Below are 14,612 nucleotides of genomic sequence, written 5' to 3'. Positions count from 1 at the left end.
TGTTTTCCATCGACCAGCAGCAAAATCCTCTCATTTAGAAGAAATAAAATATTTTATTTTCAAAATTTACAACTGTTAGACTGGATTTTTTTTCATTATTTAATTATTTTTTGGAAATATGCTTTTTTTTTAATTTTTAAGAATTTCCTTCTCGCGACCACTGAAGTGTGAAGCAATATTTCCAAAATAGACTGTGAGCAAGAGAGCGGTCGTTTTCAATAATCCTTTGACTAGGCGCCGTGTTGCGTGTCTGTCGGAAATTTGGCGCTTTGCGATAACCTCTCGTGTTTGCATCATCACTTTTGCCAAGTTTATTCGCGCGCGCGGGCAAAGCCAAAACCGCAACACCTACCTCTGCAGAGAGAGAAGCGAATTCGCATCACCGACAGCAACAGGGCTGAGCAAACAAACTCGCCTCCTATATTACTCGCAGTTGCTTAAGTCCGATTATGAGCGGCGTGCTTGTTTATTTATTGCCTACGTAGAGAGACTGATGGGTAGGTGGGGCTTTAGGGAGGACCCTCGCACAATGTGCGTGGAATCTGCCCCGGTGCAAAGAGAAAGTTATTAATATTTAAGCTGTTCGGAATGAGTTTTCTTTGCACCCGCGCAAAGGTAAACACGCGGAGAAAGCATAATGCGCGTCTGATGTCCCGATAAAGACCTGCTAAATGGGTTTTCTATATGTGTGTGGCGGTGCGGCATCACCCACTGGGGGCTGCAAGATTTCAACCCTCTGTTATCCCGCAAGCACATGTCTCTTTTTTCCCGTCCTGTTTGTTCTCCGGGCACCTCGTTCTTACGTGAGCTGAGGGGAAAACAACGATTCAACTCGAACGTCGTCACTTTTACCAGAAAAAAAGATCTAAGAAAAATAATATTAGAGCTCGGGAAGAAAAGAACGGAAAAAACTTCAATATTTTCAATTGAATATTTTAATTTTTGGCGTTCTTGAACTCATTAAAATTATAATAGTTTTACTATTATTTAGATTCAAAGATCATTTAGGAATTTAAAATTTATAGACTAACAAGAATTAAATCAACTGATAAGAATCAAATTGGGAAAAAATCTGAAGAAAATTGTCTTACTTATTTGTTCCAACTTAAAATTAAGCAGGGCTTATCATCTACAAATATTAGATTTTTTTCACCTAAAAAATTTCCTATAAGTTTCACATCTTGATTTATATAATTATTTTCAGATTTAGTGAGAAACTTTCTTTTTTATTAGGAGGAGAAAATTAAACATGGAATGACTCATTTGAGACCCACTTAATAAGTAGCAAAATGTTTAAATAAATTACCATAGAGACTTCCATATTTAGCAAGATATCATTTTTTTTTCACAATATGGCCTTTCACGATAAATTAGATTTTTTTTTTCATTTCCACCCCAAACCAAAAAACTTAATTTCCGCAATCCTTTTCTTCCCTCCCGACCACTACGTTATTTTCCTTTTTTTATTTCGGCAATAAATATCCATCTAACCCCAGCTCGTGGTTTTCCCCGAGGCCAAACGCGTATACGCAGAGCCTCGTTAGAAGGTGTGCAAATAAAAGAACGCTCGTCTTTCTTTCTCTCGCTCGTCGTTCCTTCTTTACTTTATATTTTAGTTAGCGAACAAGACAGCGAGGGAGCAAAGGTGGCTAACGATTTATCGATCACGTGCGTGTGCGAGAAGAAAAAATATGTAGGATGGGAAATGCAGGAGGAGCCGGTGTTGTTCGAGAACTAACAAACCGCGATTGCTCGTCGGCTGATCGGCGGCTCGTTTATTCAGCAAGCAGCAAAATGCCGGCGGTGCTGCACGAGACTCTGGGTGTAACCTTAGCCCTTTGCAAATTGCACACGCCTAGAATATTCGCGACTGAATGGAAAAGCGTGGGTTGGTCTCGCACGCACCACTTTTGTACGTCAATTGCGAACCGTTTTAGCTCTTTTGTGATCAAAGAAAGCTCCGTGTGAAATTCGCAGAATAAAAGCTAAACCGATACACGTGATGGGCCAATAAGTACTTTGATTATTTTGGGAAAATCATAGCGAATGTGAAAAATTGTTTATTGTTTTAATAAAATTACGTCCACAATTAGTTAAAAAATTTGTAAATATAAATGAAGGTGGAGCAGGAATTAATATTATAATCAAGTAAATTTCAACGTATTGATAAAATTAAAATTATCAATTATCACTAATGTCTGCCATTATGCACAACTAAAAAACTACTAGGAAATATTTGTTTCTTTATTTCAGTCAAAAAGTTTTTAAATTGCAATAATTTAAACATCAAATGACAAAGTAACGTCAGTTTTAATTTAATCAAATTTAAAAATAAAAAAAATAAAATGTTTCAATCTTCATTTTTTTTTATGTTAATCTTTATTGTTAATTAAGAATATCTAGAAAATTTGAAGAATTGTCAAATTTCTAAGTAGCGAAAAGATAGAAACTTGCAGAAACTTAACAAATTTGTAATGATTAGTGATCACATTCAATTGCAATTTACGATAAAAATGAGTAGTTTCATGTTTGAACAGTATAAATTAATTATTTTTTAATTCTATATAGACAGAAAAATATTTTTAACCATCTTTGTCCCAATTTTACAAACCTGAAATCATATTTTATTAAAAAATCTCTCTTAAAGATGTTCATTTCTGCAACATTTAATCTTCGCAGAGAAGCAAAGAAAATTCCGCCTCTCTCTTTTTCCATCTTTTCAACGTCGAGGAGATCTGACAAAAAAGAGACCCAATTGCTCAGCTGAGCGTGAAACGAATCATTTTAACCTCTTTTTCTTTGGCCCGAGACGCCAAGTTCACTGACTCACGATTAATTTTAATACCAGATTATTTGCCTTGGTTTTTACTACACCGTAGTATTTTTATATTTGCACCGCGAAATGGAGCATTTTTTCTTATATTCAGGAAGCTGCGGGACGACGTCAGTCCCTGGGCGGCGCAAATGCAATTTCCAATATATGGGTCGAGCACGAGGCGTGCCAATTCCATTCACTCCGTCGGCATAATCGCATTCAGCGCTGCGGTGTGCAATAATGTACGTAGGCAGGCACCTCCGCGTGTGTGTTCCGCTGCAGATCAAATTATTTATTCTCCTTGGGGCGGAGGGAAAAGAAGAGGAGAGCGACATCGAAACAGGCGACAGACGGCAGGAGGCATAAATAAGGCATGACTCGGGGTGTGGATCATCAAGATGAAAAGGTCGCTGAATGCATTCTGATGAATCTGAGGGTTATAAATAAGATATATCTGAAGCAGAGCAAAAGGTGGAATGGAAAATCCATGTTTACAAGAAATTTATAAGTTTGAAAAGATGTGATAAATTGTAACACTTTTTATATTTTAACTCTGGTGTTTGGTTTTTAATGACTATTTTAATTCTCCAATATTAAAACTTAAACCAAAATTAACTTTTATTTAGCAGTATCTTTAAATTTACCAGGGAAATTTAAGCAAGAAAGTACATAGGCAATTTTATAAGCTAATTCTCCAAAAATATAATTCAGTTAATTTAAAATTGTTCAATATTCAACATTGCATGACTTTTTTATTAGGGTAATTAGTAGAAATTAGACGAAAATAAAAATTATATGTAAATAATTATATTATTTTGATTTAAATTTCTTTTACAGTTCAATTTGTCTGTTTTGTCAGTTGAAAAAGGTTATTAATTATATTTTGGGCAGTTTTCATTTGATCCTATTAGTAGCCTCTGAGCAATAAAGAAACTCCAATTTACAAGTAAAATTTTATATAAATTTATAAAAATTTATCAATTTTATAGTTTTCTTCATTTAAACAAATTATTCGTCAATGTTACTGAATTCCTGAATAAAGCTTTTTTTATGAAAATTTCTTTCATTACTCTGTGCAAAAAGTAAAACACACAGTTGCAGAAACTTCCGCCTTCTCGACTCATCTGCATCTTTTTTTTTTTATTTTTTGCGTCCAGCTGCAATTAGAGATTGCTCTGGGGCGTCGGAACAACTTCCACGCCCCTCTCCCTCCACTTTGTTTTCCTTTGATGCGTGCAGTGCAGCCGCCGAGCTGCAGCTAGTGGCGCATTTGCATGGAGCTTTGACCCCGGCGGGATGCATCACTCGAGACGGGAAGGAAACATTCGTGTTAAAAGTGCATTAGGCAAGTTTGGGAAGGGTTGGATGATTGATCTTTTCGCGTCGCTTTTCTATCATTCGCGGAAAGTGAGGGGAGAAGAATTCAATTATTGCGCTCTTGCATAAACGTTGCCAAGCATTTCCATTTCAAAGAGTTTGTGAGAAGTAAGAAGTGGGAAAACCGGAAAACCGTTTTTAAATAAAAAAAGATAAAGTAGCTAAAAAATATACTCTAAATTTCCTAAATTTCAAAAATAAACAAAATTACTAAAAAGTAAAATTGAATATAATTGTGATAAAACCGCTTTTTAATATAAATTTGATGGAAACTTGACACCCACAGCCTAGAGTCAAAAGCGAGGTTCACGTGACCATCCCCTATTTACTTCCTATCCTAGCCAATGGGCCAGAAATCCGACCCGCCGCAGAAAAAAGCACCCCTAGGTCGATTCGGTCACTCGAAGAACCGAACATGAAAGAGAAGAGAGAAAACTCTCCCTCCGTTAAAATTGGAAAACACTCGACAGTGATAGCCGCGGGTGCATCTTATTGCATCAAAGTTCGATCCGAGTCGGTCAGAAAAAGAGGAAGCCGACCAAGATCAAAAATCCTCCTGAATTAGAATATCGCAGGGGGACTTTATTCGCGCATTTGGGGCTAACCGAGTTTACTTCATCAAGGTGCATTACGTGCAGTCCAGACCTGCAGACCGGCCACCCCTCGTTGCGAGCACAATGAACTCGGCCCCGAGGCTGCACCGGCCATTATTTGCTTTTAATTAATTTATCCTTTTTTGAGTCCGGGATATAAAGCCGAGTGCAGTTGGTCGAGGGGACCAGACGTCGCTCGCAGGTGAAGCCGCTTTGATATGCAGCGCTGAATTCTGAATTAGCCGCTGGATTTGTTTTGTTTTCATCTTTCTGGCTGGAAATTCACCCTCTCTGTTGAACTTTATTTTGAAAGCCAGGAGTAATTGTGCATTGAAAAAAGAGTTTTCAACTATGGATGGATTAAAAATATTGTAATCAAGTAATACATTAATTTTATACAAAGAGCTTTGTTGTTATAAATAATATTAATATTAATTTATTTAAATAATATTTTAAATTTCATTACTTGTAATATTCTTTAGTACAATTGTTTATTTGTTTTTCAATTTAATAATAAATGTTAATTAAATTTTTAGCGACAAAAATATGTCATGAAAAATTCTAAACATATAATAGTCAAGTTGTGCTAAAACTGTAATAGCATAATTTAAAAATAAATGTAAATTTTTAAAATAAATTAATGTGCAACAATTTTTTTTAACTCCACTGCCAAATGACATAACTCATTTTCCGTATGTTGCTGCTTCTTGCCTTTATTTATATTGTATTAATTTCAGCCTCCAAAGATTACAAATTCTTCACATTGACTAAAAAAAAAAGTTGAAAAATTATTCAAAGTTGCTTCAATTTGTTCAAAATTTATTAGCAATGAAATGCTTCTTAAATAGTATTTATTGAACCATTCAAGAAAATTGTCTATTTAGAGAATCGTAATTTTAATTTAAGAATTCTTTGTGTTACAGAAGGCGCTGAGCTGAGAAGAATTTCCCTGTTGGCAAATCCGCCTGTTTTGCACTCTTTGCATGCTGGTATGTACAAAAAAAAGATAAAATCCGAAAATGCTTTTACCGTACAGGGAAATATCGACTTTTTAGCATTTTCCAGAGGGTTGCGTAATTTAGTTATTCATTATTTAAACCATCAATCTCAGCTGGTAACTTTTGGAACTAAAATTTATAAATAAAACTAATTTTAAATAAGGCTTAAAATTTTTATTTTAAATTCAACAAACTACTAGAATGAAACATGAAATTTCTAGCCTCAAATGTATGCGTTCAGAATTCGTTTTCCACACGTGCAAACCCAATTTCCTCCGAAGAATGGGCGTTTCTTGTCAATCGAATTCAGCCGCGGGCCGAGAGTGTGTGTCGCTTTTTGCTCGTCGCCCGTTTGCACCCTCGGCAGACATAATTTTGATGGATTGCGTCTCGCTGTAAAATTGCCTCTCTCGCACTCTGCGGCGTTTGCTGATTGACGTTTTTCGGCGGCAGGGGTGAACGCACGTTTGCTTACCAGCAAGGTTGTTTATCAATGAAGCCACTCGTTGTGTGCCGCTGGCTGAGCAGAATTGGATATGATGGTAATTGCACCCGAGCCGCTTTAATAGCCGCCGCATTGTTTCGCGCCTCTCGATTATTTCCCACTAAATCAATCTCGCGTAATCCCATCAAGCCGGTGCGAGGGGAGAGAGCAAAGACGCGGCGCAGAAAAGAAGCGCCGTTTTAATTAAAATTCCGCGCAATTTTACTGCCGCGTTGGAAAAAGCGAAGATTCCACTTTTAATTGGGCTGTTTTTCTTTTTTATTGCGTCGATGGGTTTTAAGCAAGTGTCAATTAAGGCTTAAAACAGCCATAAAAACAGCTCTTTTACGAGTTGCTTGCGCAAAGACGGAAATAGCACCTGAGCGGTCTTGACAAGGGAGAATGGAACCATAAAGTTCGGTCCGGTTGAAGTCGATAATATTCGGCGCAAAGATGCTCAAAGGGGTTGACAACTGTCACTTGGATAAAAGAGGTATTTGTACATTGATCGGTTGGATTGTACATCCTATTCACGAGAATTTCCATCTTGTAGCTTTTTGTCACGTAGGGCATATGAAAAAAAATGCGTATCAAAGTGGAAGAAATCTTGGTTTTGAGGGAACAATATCATAGATTCCTGATGATCAGTATGACGAGTTGTGCATAAAGAATTATGAAAATTATTAATTATGACTAAATATGAAATAAATTTAATTGTTTGAAAGAAATGCTAAATCCAAGATGGCTGCCTTCCAGGCTCCCTATTTTAATCATTGTCAATTCCTAGGAAACAAAAGAAAATTCTAATATTTTTGTAAATGGGAAATAAAATCTGTTCAATCTATGATAAAATTAGACTACTATATTTTGAACGTTAACAAATGCTTTAATTTTCAAAAATATCTAACTAAAAAAAGTGAATGTTGATATTTAATTAACATTTTTCTTCTCAATTATATTTAAAATTTTTATAAACTTATTGAAACACGATTATATATTATATCTAGAATACTTACTCATTTTGCTAATAACAGCAATTTTTAAGACATTAAACAAGATCTGGTGTAGATTTTGAGAGATTTAACTGGATTTGACACAAGTAAATAATATCAAGACACGACATTTTCATCTTGGTTTGATGAAACTCGAGATGATAACGCAATCACCAGCCGCTGCTCGAGGCCTAATTCCGAACTAAGTGTCGACAAGAGACTTAGAGGGCTGCCACGCGCACATTATGCCGAGCCATCGTTCGACGATCAAATTTCATGCGAGAGCGGCGTGAATTTTAATCAAAGCGCTCGTCGCCTTAACGAAATTTGCATTAATTAAAATGCCGGCGTCAAAATAAGCCATCAGGCGGGTGGTTTTCAATTAAGGTGTGACGTCACATGACGGTAAATAATGCACGTGCACATAATAATTGGGTACGGTGCATGGTATACGTACAACCGGGGAGCGATTATAATAAGCTGCTGCTAGTTAGTCCAATTTGCGTTCGGATCGTAATTAACTTGTGCAAACATCTCCGCTTTCGAGCCGCCGGAGAGAAGGAACGGGAAATTGGGCCAAGAAGCTTCGACAGCAGACATGCACGCAAACGTTCATTGCTAATTGAGCTGAATCGGCAAGAACTAAGGTGGTTCTGAAAACTAGGAACGAACTCTATATTTTTTTTTTATTCAGAGAATAGCAATTTCAAGCATTACGAGGGAAAAAAGTGTCTCTTTGAAGTATCCGTTTATTCAAAAATAACAAAAGACGAAATTTTTCAAGTAATTTATTATCTGTTTATGTATTCTAGATTTGAAAAAAAAAAATTAGAGACATTGTTTTACAAATTTTTCAACGTATTATTTGAAGAATGTTGAAATTATAAATTACTATATTTATTTATGAAATTTTACAGTTAAATCACTTTTTTAAATATTATTTTTTTTACATTAATTACTTAATTATATTCCAATGTTCTTTTTCTTTGCCCATAGCAGGTCCATAGATAGCATAATTCTATATTTTTATTTCATTAATTTTTAAGCAAATATTAAATAATTTTTTTCCTCAAGGCAATGACAGTTTAAATAAATATTCAACAATGAATTCTTATGGAGGATTCAGATTTGTTACTGCAAAGTTTACTAAAAAATGTTGGTTCTAGATTTAGTAGCACAAATAATTTATCTCACTCTTAAATTGAAGTAACAGGGAGTTTCTTCCCGTTTTTAATCACAAATCTCATTGATATGAAACTTGAATAGAATTCCGCACGTTTGAACCGAGCGGCCTTTTCACACCACCGCATTTTAATCCTCTCGCTACTTTCTTCAGCGCCCCTTCTTCTCGTTTCGTTCCGTCTGAAAAGTTGTCAAGAAGAAAGGGAAGGAAAAGCGCGCGTGCGAACAGAGCTCGGCACTATGGAAGGTGTCGGCCGAGAAATTTACGACTCTAATTGGATTAAAAGTTCAAATAATCCCATTAGAATTCCCCTTTTGAATTTGAATTTCTCTTATCATAAGTTCCACCCGCAAATAAAGCTAATTGCGCGTGCACGAGGTAAAAAAAAGCAGGTAGCCCGGGAAAAATCTGCCAGAGAAGGCTGGAAAAATCCACTCGTTGGTTTAGTTTTTCCTCTCCTTTTTTCAGCAGCAGTAATTACGTCCGCAGCGGCGCTGGCAGATAAAATAAAATATATATATGTGCGCGCACGTAAAAGCCAAGTGAATGGCCCCTTTTTTGCGAGCAGCCGCGCGCTGCTTTATTTATTTCGAGCTCAAAAGGCATCAAACAAACAACCCAGTCATTATCTGGGCTAATTTTCATAATGCGATGAGCTGCTTTTTTGCCGCCATTATGTTTTAGCGCCGCCGAAAGCTTTATGGGCGTCGTTAAATGATTAAAGGGCTCGAAGACGAATCGTTTTGACCCAAATAGGAAAAGGAAGGGCTGTCGGAAGATGGGCTGAAACAGAGAAAAATGGGAGGCCATAATTTGTGTGCAAAGTGTTGCTTGCAGCTCTTCTCTTGCAATAGAGTCCGAGTCTGAAAGGCCAATAAATCTTGATCATAATCGATTATTTTTTCTAGCCAACCTTAATTTGGTGATATATTTTCTTCTTTCTTAAATTTGAATATGAAATGGCAGTGAAATATAATTTCTATGATAAAAACAGTGTTTGACGATAAACTGATGCATGAAAAGATAAGATCTATTCTCTAAAAAATCAGAGCATTTGTTGCTTGTCTTTTCTGATCCGTACTTTTTTCTACGAAATTGGATTTTATTCATTCCTCTCGCGAGCGTCTGAAATTCTTCCGTGGCAGCTGAGTTTTTTCCGCGTCTGAAACCAAACAATATGCTCTTTTTGAAATCAGACAGTTTGGCAAAAGCTTTTCTCTCTTTCCGCCACGTCTGCTCTAGCTTTGTTGTGGTATTACATTATTTCACCAAGAGAGCCTCATCGTATTGTCGCCGCGCTTTTCTTCGTTTCGCAGTCACTGACTGCACTTGCGACGTTTCTTTGTCCTCTTTTGTTGTCACTTTCTTTTTCACTGGTGCCAAATTCTTGATAAAAAAGAGCCCACTCGTCTGCCGCTCTTGAATTCGCAAATAAAGCGAAATTATTTGAACCAGATTGCTCAACTGGTTTAAAAGACTGTTGATTGGTACTCTTTATTATTTATAACTTACTAATTACAAGTTCATGAAATAAAAAACAGAAGATAAATATGCATGAGGAAAAAATTTGAACCTTTTGATTGTCTTTTAAATTCAATCAAGTTTCATCTTTAATTGATTTTTACAAGAAAGAGTAACGACTCTCAATTTAAACTCAATTTGTTCTTGGGTCAAAACACATTTTATCTCTCTAGGTACAGATTGGGTTGGTTTCCTTTGTGCCTTTGGCTATAAAAGCGTCGTAAAACAACTACCAATCTACCCCACAATTTCGCCCAACACAGCTTTGGAAAAAAAGAAACTATTCCTTACTTTTTCTCTCGAACTGTCTTTAGAGGCAGTTTCGGTTTTATGCAACCGGTGCGTGGCGTGTGTCGCGCCGGTTGCATACGCCGGCCGCAGCCCAGCGTCCAATTATCTCGCACCGCGACGCGTAAACAGCAGGCTGGCTACTTAGGAGCTAATTTATCGCCGGCGGGCGCAAGAGAGCGAGCGAAAAAGAGCGAGAACCCTTTTTCGTCGCCAGATCGACTATAGAGATGTGTCGGCTCGCGAGGAAAGAGGATTGTGAACGCTGAGCATAAAAGTCACTGTCATTTTAATTAATAATGAATGTTTTTCATTTGAAAATAAGTTAGTGAATTATATCATTAATTTGGCTTGATTTGAATACATCACAAATTTAAGTAATTTCTTATAATTTCAGCTTTTTTTACTGGGAAATATCTAATTTAGTTTTATATGGTTTTATAAAAGGAACATCAATCAATCAATAAAAGTTTAACTATTTTATTTAAAGCAAATTTGAAAGAATTCAAAATTTTCACTAGCTACTTTATTAATGTTTACTTAAAAATAAACATCTTAATTCATTTTAGAAATCGTTTATAATAATTTAATTTTTATTCTTTTAGTTTTAAAATATCTATTTTATCATTTTTATTATTAAGTTATTTAATTTATAAATGTAGTCTTTTTTATAATGTAGACTACACTAATTGTAAGAGCTGGCGATCAAAAAATTATTTTGTTTTCTTTTCAATCTGATTATTTTATGATATAATGCCATAGGAGCAAAAAGTAGTACGAAATGAATGTGCTCTTAATAGAACTTACCATAATGTCTTGGGCTTGGATAGCTTCGTTGATAATGAATTATTATTATTTATTCCTTTCACAATCAGTTGATAAATAAATTTGAAATTTGATAAGGAGAATAAAGGGGTTACAACTAGTAGATATTTGCTAAAACACCCTATATAAAAGAATTATGATATTTCATTAAATTCCAATCCGAATAAATTTAAATTGATTTGTTTCCACAACCCATGGATGACCTCTTAACTAACTAAGCGAGCGGGATTCCCGGCGAATGCTGAATTAAAGGGGGCTGCGAGATTTTTTTGCCGCGTGTTACATCACAGCCGGCCTAGCCAAATGGCAACATAACAGTATTTGCATTCATTACCACGGCGGTCTATATTGGCGAGGACTGCGCTGCAGACATTCCTCGCGTCTCGCCCAACAAGAAATCTTGGCAGCGACGCGCGAATACACCCGTAAAAAAGGCGGCGCGGAATGCGCGCATGAGGAAATAGACCGGTCTTTTAATGTGATGTAATCTGGCCCCGAGCGAACCAACGTCGCTCTCCTTTCCACCTTTTCCTTTTGTTTTCCGGTTTGCTTCAATTCCGAACGCCATTTCCAATTTGATGCCTTTCGCCGAGGAATTTGCTGGGGCTCTATTTTTGGCTCTCTCGAAATTCCATTCATATCGAGAGCAACGCTGCTACCCGCTTGATTAATATTTTTGAATGGACCGGTATTGGTATTAATTCAACCTCGCAGAAGAATATTAATTAATTATTTATTCATTTCCGTAATATAATTTTTCTGATCATTAAATACTACAAAATTTTATTTATCACTTGTTAATTTCTAATTATTTTTCTTTCAAAGTATTCATCATTGATTGATAAGATCAATAAATTACACAATAATTCCTCTTATTTTTCCATGTTTTAACATATTATAGTTGATTGCGATCAAATCTTTAAATTTATATTTATTAAATTACAATTCATAATTAAATTTAAAGCATTTTTTTTTTTGTCAACTTGATTCAATTTTTTTTACAATAATTGTTGTTAAATTAATTAAATATTTTTGCAGTCTTATATAATTAATATCAAATAACAAATAACAAAAGTTTTAAATTTAAAATACCATACGTTCTTTATGCAAATTACCAAAAAAAGATCTAATCAAATAAACTGATAAACATTTTGAGAACTTTTAGTTTAATTTAGTGGGTTGTAGGTTTATTGATTCTAGTATAATCTAAATAAATCAGCGTTAATCATGAATAAACATCCCTTTGTTTTTGCATATTTGATACGTTACTCAGAGCGTTTGGAAAGCCCGCCTAATTCATCACTTCTGCCCAACTAGTTGTTTGTTCTGCATTTCCGAGAAACACTTTGCCACCCGTCGAGTGAAAAAATATTGAGAAAGGACGGGCAGACAAAAAAACTGGCCGTGATTTATGTGTTTCCTGCTCTCGGCGAGCAGCATTCTGGTCCATAAATTACGTCAGCGCCGGGAAAGGACCAAATTTATTCCGCCTGCGTCCGCTTTTCCGCAATTCAATTAAAACCCAATCACAAGTGACATTGTTCAGAATCAAACAAACAATGAACCCATCATCAATCCAAATCATTGAATATTGGCAAATTCAATCCATTTCGCAGACGATTTTTTTTTCAATTCATTAAAAAAATATCAGACTTGCCAATTTGTCTGAAAAACCAACAAAGGGCTCAAATTTCACCGTTATATAACAAAATTCAGGACGGAGGAAATAATTTGGAGTCAATTAAGCGCGTCGCTTGAATGGAGAGGGCGAGGCTCGGCTCCTTCCTCCCATACTACTTGGAAGTCGGCTTTTGTTGGCAACTTAATGAGCCTCGTCGTGACGCCATTGGTCCCGGTTTTCCGATTGCTGGAAGGTGATCGAGCTGCTGCTGGTGATTACGGCGGGACGACACCCTTAGCCCGGCCGTTGTTCTCGCCGGCGACCCCAAACAGGCACTGGAAAAAACGCGAGCGAGCAGCACCAATGACGTCACTAGTAATTAAAGAGTGTGAATTTTTCTTCTCGTATAATCATTAAAAATTCTTAAGTATTTCAACTAATAATTTGAGGAATTTTTCAATTTTTGAACTTAATCCAAGGTTCTTTTAACTTTTTTAAAATTATAAGAGATAAATTATCGTTTAATGGCTTAAATTTACTGAGTTATTTGAAATTGATCTTCGCCAAATGCCATTAGAGATTAAGCTTTAAAATTAGCTTAAACTTAAATAGAATAACACAGTTTTGATTTAGCAAAAATGATCATTTCAAAAATGGCTAAATTTTATTATTTTTAATGAAAAGGGGAATTAAATTATTTTAATTGAAGCTTTTAATTGTTAAACGTTGAAAATTATAGCAATTTGAAAATTGTTTAATTGATCCATTAAGTAGTGGTTTTGCAATTGTGAAAATAAATAGAAATGTTGTAGAAAATTCAAACTTGCTTTCCATATAAAAATTGTTGAAGAACTCTAGAATTTTTGTAGCACAAACGAATTTTCAAGAAGAGTTTGCCGTTTAAGCCCAAAGCAGTTAATGGCTTGTTCTCTTTCTTTTCTTTTTCGCTTTCCTTTTTTTCATTGCGTTTATGCAAATTGCGTGTTTAAGGAGCGCGACGTCGGCGTTCGCCTGCAGAATTATCACCGTTTTCCCAACTTGTTAAAACTTCTGCAAATGAGCAAACTTGGTGCTGCATATTTAGCCGCAATAGTGGCCACTTGAAACTCTCGAGTGGAAAAATAAAAGAGGAACAGAAATTCATTTCCACGTTAATCAGCTTCTGCGTACATTTGAGCCTTTGACCTTTTGCCGGAAAAACCGCAAAAGTGGCACGCCCGACGACGAGCGGCGCCGAGAGATATCACTGAAGCTCGGGCGGGCGGAACGACAGAGTAAATACGAAGCGAAATGTCGGTCGTACTCTCTGAACAAATACCGACGAAATAAAAAACGAGTCTTGCTGCGGCAAACGACCAGAATTTATCGCCGGGGAGATTCAAAACCTCAAAATTGCACAACTCTGAACTGTAGCCAAGTGAAAGTAAAATATTTATGTCCGAAAGTTTATTTTTTTATTATTGACGAAAATTATATTTTAGTAAAAAATCTACACTAACAACAAGAAGGGCAAAACTTAATTCGTAAATCATTACAGTCAGATAAAGTCAGATTAAAGTAAAAATAGAAAAAAAAAATCAGACATGACTTCAAAATATTGTAAATAGTCGTTTAATTAAAGTTATTTAGTTTCAAGATTCATATAATTGCATACCATATTTAAAAAAAATTTGATAAATTTAATTAAAATAATTAACGAACATTGATTCCCATCACCAAATCTGTAAGGAAAATTTACGGAAAGAAATATCTAAAAATAAATAAATAAAAACCTCTCCCAGATATGAAAATTTATAACTTTTCGGTGTTAACTGCAGATTTAAAATGTAATGTGGAAATATGTCATTGAATTCTAAAGACTTGTGTAAATTACTGCATAAGCTTAAGATATTTTAATGAATTAAAACTTATCTAT

General features: G+C 35.5%; 1 protein-coding gene across 8 annotated transcripts in view; it reads left to right on the top strand.

Moving 5' to 3' along the window:
- The window catches only part of LOC132198094 (stress-activated protein kinase JNK), a 73,398-nt gene that overhangs the window by 43,534 nt on the left and 15,252 nt on the right, over positions 1-14,612 (top strand). For 6 of the 8 annotated variants that reach the window (XM_059621865.1, XM_059621863.1, XM_059621862.1 and 3 more), the window contains one exon: positions 5,709-5,774. The exons of the other annotated variants lie outside the window; for them this stretch is intronic. The gene's annotated coding sequence lies outside the window, so the exon portion shown is untranslated. The remainder of the gene's footprint in view (positions 1-5,708; positions 5,775-14,612) is intronic. 8 annotated transcript variants of the gene reach the window in all.

The sequence above is a fragment of the Neocloeon triangulifer genome, unplaced genomic scaffold, assembly GCF_031216515.1.
Source record: "Neocloeon triangulifer isolate White Clay Creek 2 clone unplaced genomic scaffold, ASM3121651v1 ptg000012l, whole genome shotgun sequence".
NCBI classification, from domain to species: Eukaryota; Metazoa; Arthropoda; class Insecta; order Ephemeroptera; family Baetidae; genus Neocloeon; species Neocloeon triangulifer.
Note: the sequence above shows the minus strand (reverse complement) of the source record. Positions and strands in the feature narration are given on the sequence as shown.